The sequence below is a fragment of the Oryzias latipes genome, chromosome 14 (genome assembly GCF_053564925.1).
Source record: "Oryzias latipes strain Hd-rR chromosome 14, Olatipes_Hd-rR_3.1".
Taxonomy (NCBI): domain Eukaryota; kingdom Metazoa; phylum Chordata; class Actinopteri; order Beloniformes; family Adrianichthyidae; genus Oryzias; species Oryzias latipes.
In genome coordinates this window covers 9,974,421-9,981,061 of record NC_136250.1, presented here as the reverse complement: position 1 = coordinate 9,981,061, position 6,641 = coordinate 9,974,421, and positions in this window count along the sequence as shown.

Below are 6,641 nucleotides of genomic sequence, written 5' to 3'. Positions count from 1 at the left end.
GTGATGTCAGAGTTCTTCCTGAAATGTATTAATAGTAACACAAATACTGGCTAAAAAGAAAATATAAAAAGCAAAATATAAGAAAAGAATTCCTGAATGATTGACAAAAAGGCAAAAGCAAGAAAAGAGAAGGTTTTGCTCCTCCTTTTATGAATCATTTACTAACAGGTCGGAGAAAGTAAACACACAGTCATAAATCTGTCCCCGTAATGCATGTTTTTTTCCACCTGGTTTCATCCCTGAAATCACATTTTAGACATTTTGATTGAGTTCAGCTGCTCAAGGACTGAACTGTCTTGGTGAACGTGTCAGTGCTGGTTTTCCTTTTCTTTATTATGCTTGTTTAGAGATTCTTGTTTCTTTTGTTGTCAGACACGAGTTATGTTAACATACCTGACTTTTTTCGATGGACGTCTTTGTCAGTTGTCATCAGATGGTTGTGTGTTACAAATATAAACAAATGATTGTTATCAGACATAACCCGTGTCTAATAACAAAAGAATGAAGAAGTCAGTTATATTTGAGGACACTATGAACTTTATTGTACTTGTCTAGAGATAGTCTCTTAAAAATTAGCTCTTTTTGGAACTCTACTAAATAAATATTTTTTATTTTATTTTTTATATTTTTGAAACTATATTTAAAAAAAAGTTTTTTGTTTTAGATGAAAGCATGTTTTGTTTTAATCAGAACAAGAAGAGTTTTGAAAAGACCAGTTTTACTATGTAATTAATTGTATTTTCTTCAGTGTAAAAGTTGCAAATGCCAAAAAATGCATAATAATAAATAAAAATCAATGCATAAGTTGGACTTGTTGGAGACATTTATCTAACAAAAATACAAAAACATGAATGGACATTTCATTTTGAAAGGCAAATCATAATAACTGCGCAGAAACCAATAATAGACTGAATATCTGCACAGTTAACTGTAACACATTGATTCTTATTTAGCTTCATAAAACATAGGAGGAATCTAGTAAATTAGCACAACATATGGACAATTATACAGATAATAAACTCTTTATATCACTTTCAATAACTAAGTTAATTCAGTCTGTTGATTTGGATGCTTATCATAGCAGATATTTCTATATGCAGTGGTCAATAAATACTTACAGTTAGAGACAGAATGTAAAAAAAAGAATCCAGAAAGCTGCATTGTATTATTACTATTTTTAAAGATTTTATTTGTTTAAGTATTTAAAGATTAAAAAAAAGATTTATTTTCTTTTCTCTTTTGTCAAACTAAACTTTTGTTGGTTGTCAAAGAGTGAAGATGGTGAAACCTAGTTACAATCCACAGCGGAAAAGGCACAATTCTTTTTTTTTTTTTTTAACTTGTCCTGTCCAACAGCTGGGCAGACAGACGAGGGCTGAGGGCCTCTTGTGTTGGACATATTTTACTTTAACAATAGGGGTTATTAATCTTCAGACAAACCAAAGGTATGTCTGAATAAACCCCTTTCGTAATTGAGGCCAAACTTTATTAATTTCAACCATGATTGAAAATCTTTGGTGTTGGACCGGACGGAAAAGGAAAGAAGGGAAGAACAGAGAGGGACGTTAGAGAGAGGGGGGGGGGTTAGGAGGGTGATAATAGGAGGGGAGGGGGGGATAAGACCATGAAGCAGCATAAAGCAACAAGTTTACTGGTTGTTAATCATTATGGTAAGGTTCAAATCTAGTACAAAAAGGGCGGGGCCTGCCCACACACACACTCAAATGTTATCAACACACCTGCAAGCTGCAAAAATGTCCACATGTCAACATGTACACAAAACAGATAGTGTTCACAAACGCATACTCATGCCTTAAAACCAACTAGTGTGAAATATTTCATTCATTCAATCATGCAAACTATTAGTGCAAAGGTGAGCAAACACCTGTGCTCAGGTGAGTGTTTATGTTCTTGTAAAATGGATGGAGGAATGTGTAAAGAAGGAGGGAGAGAAAAGGGACAATTCTTACTAAACTGTTTTTTTGTGATTTTTCTCTGATTTGGTGGCATTATAGAACTCTTGATAGAGATTTTTTTGTAATTATGTATTTGCTTCCAAATCAAACACTACTACCTGAGAATTTGCCTTTAGTTGGTTACCTAAGACAAAAACACTCAACTCAGCTGATTTTTCGTTTGTTGTTGATAATTTGAGGTTTTCTAAAACATTTGGATTGTAGTAAAACAGTCAAATTTTTACCAACTGGGCTTTCCTTTATAGCTTTTGTTTGCTTTGGATTGGTCGTGACGTTTTAGGGCAGTTAAATTTAGGAAGATTTACTTTGCTTACTGGAAGTGCTGTTACTTCATTTCTGCATGCCATTCATAAGTATGCCTTCATTCTGAACCAATAGCTACATTGCATGCTTTTACCTTGAAATTCACGGATGTTTATGTCTCTGCATTCCAGACGCTTCTTGCCCTTCTCCAACCCGTTCTTCAGGTCCCGGGCCATACGAGCAATTGCCTGGGGAGCAAATTTAAAGCTCAGTGCTTGGTGGAAAAGAACGAAGAATCTGCACTGGTCTGGCCTTCAACTGCCATCAGTACCAAGACCAAACTGTTTGAAAACAAATAAGCATTGCAGCCAAACATCCAACTGTCAAAAACCTTCTTTTTTTACATAGTAAAGAGAACAAAACATCTTCTTTTTTTTTTTGAAACTCACTTTTTATTAGTTTTCTTTTCCATTATCTGAAATAAGAACAACACTGAAACAGTCTGACATGAGACAAAACACAAACAAAAATAAACATATAAATAAATAATAATAATTAAGTGTACTGGTTACAACAAATAATCAACTCCAAACTGGATCTTGAAAGCTACATAAGGTTGCTCTGTGACACAAAACCAGGGTAATGACACATTAACAGTCATAAATGTCCTAATTTTCCACATCAAAGCTCTCTCCTTTACATTTGTAACAAATCCATTCATTATATCTGTGTATTTTAGATATCTGATTACCGGTAAGTGAAAAAGCACAATTATACCAGTCTAATCTGGGCATTCCAAGGCCTCCATGTTCTCTGGCTCCAAATACTTTAAGGGATGGGATTTTACCTGACCAAAGGAAGGTTTCTACCACCTTGTAGTACTTTTTCAGAATTGAACAAGGGAGACCTTAGGGTAAAATGTGAATAATATAACTTATCTGTAGGGTAGCTATCATTTTCAGAAGATTTATTTTACCCAGAAGAGATCATCTTAATTTATCCCACTTTTGAAATTTACTCTCCATTTTCAGTATGAGGGGTAAGAGATTTTCAGTCATACTATTCTTCAAGCCTGGAGTTATATGAATACTTAGATAAGTCAAACCAGAAGGAAGCCACCTAAACTGCCATCCCTGTCTGTTCTTTGGCAAGCAACCCTCAGATATAGGCATAGCTTCTGATTTGTTCCAGTTAATTTTATACCCCCGACAAAGTAGAAAATGATTCAATAGCTGATAGCATGTGGGGTACATCCGTTTCTGAATTTGAAGAAAATAGCATCTGCATGCAGTAGTGGTTTATGTTTTGTCCGGCCAGCCTTAACACCTTCTATGTTTACGCTTTCTTTAACTGCAGCTGCTTGCGGTTCCAGTGCCAATGCAAAAATTAACGGACTTAGAGGACACCCCTGTATTGTTCTTCTACAGAGAGAGAGAAATGTGTTGACCTCCTTCCATTTGTTAAAAACAAACCTTTGGGATGTTGAAACAACAATCTTATGAACGAGGAGCCCAACCCAAACTTATGTAGTGTTCGAAACATATATGGTCACTGTACCTTATTAAATGCTTTCTCTGCATCCAAAGAGAAGGCCACCATTTTTCCTGCCATAACAAATGTAATGACCTACTGACATTATCAACCGAATGTCTCCTTTAAATAAAACCCACTTGGTCTGGATGAATAAGAGTTTGTAAATAATTCTCCAATCTAATTGCTAGGATCTTTGCTAATATTTTTGCATCCACATTAATCGATAATACCGGGCGATAACTACTGCATTGTTGAGAATTCTTCCCTTTTTTATGAATATGTTTTATTACTATTAATTGCATGCTTTCTGGTAAACCTCCCCTTTTCAGCACATTTTGAAACACCTTGAGTAATCTTGGAGCAACCAAATCCGAAAATTTCTTAGAAAATTCTGTTGGGAATCCATCATTCCCAGGTGACTTCCCAGCACTTATCCTTTTAATTGCTTGTTTAACCTCGTCAAGAGTCATTTCTCCTCAAACATCTATCTGTTCCTCAACTGACAAGGATGGTAGATGTATTACTGACAAGAAATGATCTATATCCTCCTGGTTTGCATTGCAATGTGAGGTGTATAACTTTTTGTGAAATAATTTCAATGTTTTATTGATCTCCCCAGTGTCCGTCACCAACACTCCTTCATTTTCTATAGCTGGTATTAAAGTCGAATTATATTGTTGTTCTATCCTCTGAGCCAAGAACATTCTGGCCACCTTTCCTTGTTCATAAGATTTCTGTTTTCTGTTGAAGTAATGCAAATTCTACCTTTTTCTGCAGTATGGAATTCAATTCAAACTTATGCTTATGTAAGCTGTGAGAAAACTTTTAGATTTGGTTAGTGAGCATGTAATTTCTCAATGTCTTTGATTTCCCTTTCTAGCTCCTGTAGAGAAAAAAAAGGTGCAGTGTTGCATCAGATGACTCCTCAAGTAAGCTTTAAATGCATACCACTCTATCTTTTATAAAATTATTGGAAGCTTCATCATTAAGTAATGAGGTAAATAATCTCCATCGAGTCTGTGCTCTTTAACTTTTGGTTTAAGGCTTAGCACCGTCTCCATTGGAGCATGATTGAATAATATAACAAAATGTCTTTAAAAAAAAGACTTTTTCTTGCTTTGCTCTCCATTGACTCAGGTGTTCATCAGCGGATTCCAAAAAAAAAGAACATTTGTTGACTTTGGCTAACATAAAGACAGAAGCGAAGATGTGCCAATCACAGAGGTCTATATTTGGACTAAAGCAGAAGGGGTTTTTTGTTTTCTTTTTAGCCAATAGGTCATAGCAATTAACTAAAGCCACAAAAAATGTAAATTAAGTATGATGTATTGTTTTTACTGTTGTTGCTTCCTCTTATGACTGGCCAATTGGCTTCTTGCTATTCCTGTTTCACATTGGCCTTTACAAAATGACAGGAGTTTACATTCCTGGTTACGTGCGATCTCTGCTGCACTTTCTTTTTTCTTAAAACCTAAAACACCAACTGAAGGTTTTTTTTAGCTTGATGCCCCTTCCAAGAACATTCATTTTCTACTTGGCGTCTTAACATAAAAAATATTTTATGCTTCATTATGTTGTGTGCTCAAGGATTGTAGGCATTGTGTGAATCTTTGTTTCTTTCCTTTTCAAATTGAGAACTGTTTTAATTGTGTAAAGCTTTTTTTTTACATGTATATTAAACGCGCTTTAAAATACAATATTTGATTAGATTTGATTTATTTTCCGAATCCCTTTCGTAGCCACATTGTTGTTGTAGCATATCCTAGCAACATTTGGGCGGAGGCAGCATTTGCTCTGGGCAGGCTGGCATTCTGTCACAGGGCTCCTTTCTGGAATATGACATCAGCAAACAAGAATGTGATTTTAAAACCTAAATCCTTTCAAGAATTTACAGATAACGTCAGACAATGACGATACAACATTCCTTAATGTTTGTGTTTTTGTTACAACCAATTGTGTTACTGTAAGTACAAATGACGTAAAACCTGAGGGCGTGTTTTGACAGTAAACATTAAAAACATGCGATTAGCACAGTGAGGCCTTAGAATATTAACAGATACAGAGATGATAAATGAAAATTAATAAATGCATGGCAGTTTGTTCCTAAGAGAAACAAAATAGGATTTTACAAAGAAAAACTCTCAGTGTACAATTTGAAAAAGGCAAAATCTGGATTATCTTTTAATGTGCTGCCATAAAAGTGTTGCTTGAAAAACAATATGCTTTGTATTAAACAAAATCATGAATAACAGCAAAGTTCCCTTTAAGGCTAAAGCCCCTCTTAACAAACTAGAAGAAGCCACGACATCCAAACGTTTTTTTTTTTCTGCTGCATAACAATTTGTGGAACATAATTCAACAGAACTAAAACTGAGTGATTCTAACAGGATGAGACCTGAGATCCTGTCTTAGATCTTTTGCATTTTATATTCACTTTGCTTTACTTAAATTTGAAAATGTTAACTTTAAATTGTAACAGATCCAATTATTTTTTGAATTTATAGTGTTATTCTGTTTTGTGATGTGTGCTGCTGACTTGTTGGCCAGGTCACCCTTGCAAAAGAGCTCTTGATCTCGATGGGTCTTACCTGGTTTAATAAAGGTTGATAATAATTATATAAGGGGTCTCGGTTCCGGGGGGCATCACATCTAGTTCAGTTCAGAATAAAAAAGAAAAAGAAGTATTTGAGGTCATCTTGCCAAGCTTTTCTTTTTTCTATCATCTGTTTTTGTCAGTTAGATACTTGGTTTCACTTCTTGAACAAGCAAATCTTTCCATTGTATGTTTACTTTCAGTTCTCTGAGGGTGAGGTTTTATGCCGTTTGTTCTAAACTCATTGAATTCTGCTGATGGCTCTGCCATATAGACTCCACCCTAGAAAAAATATG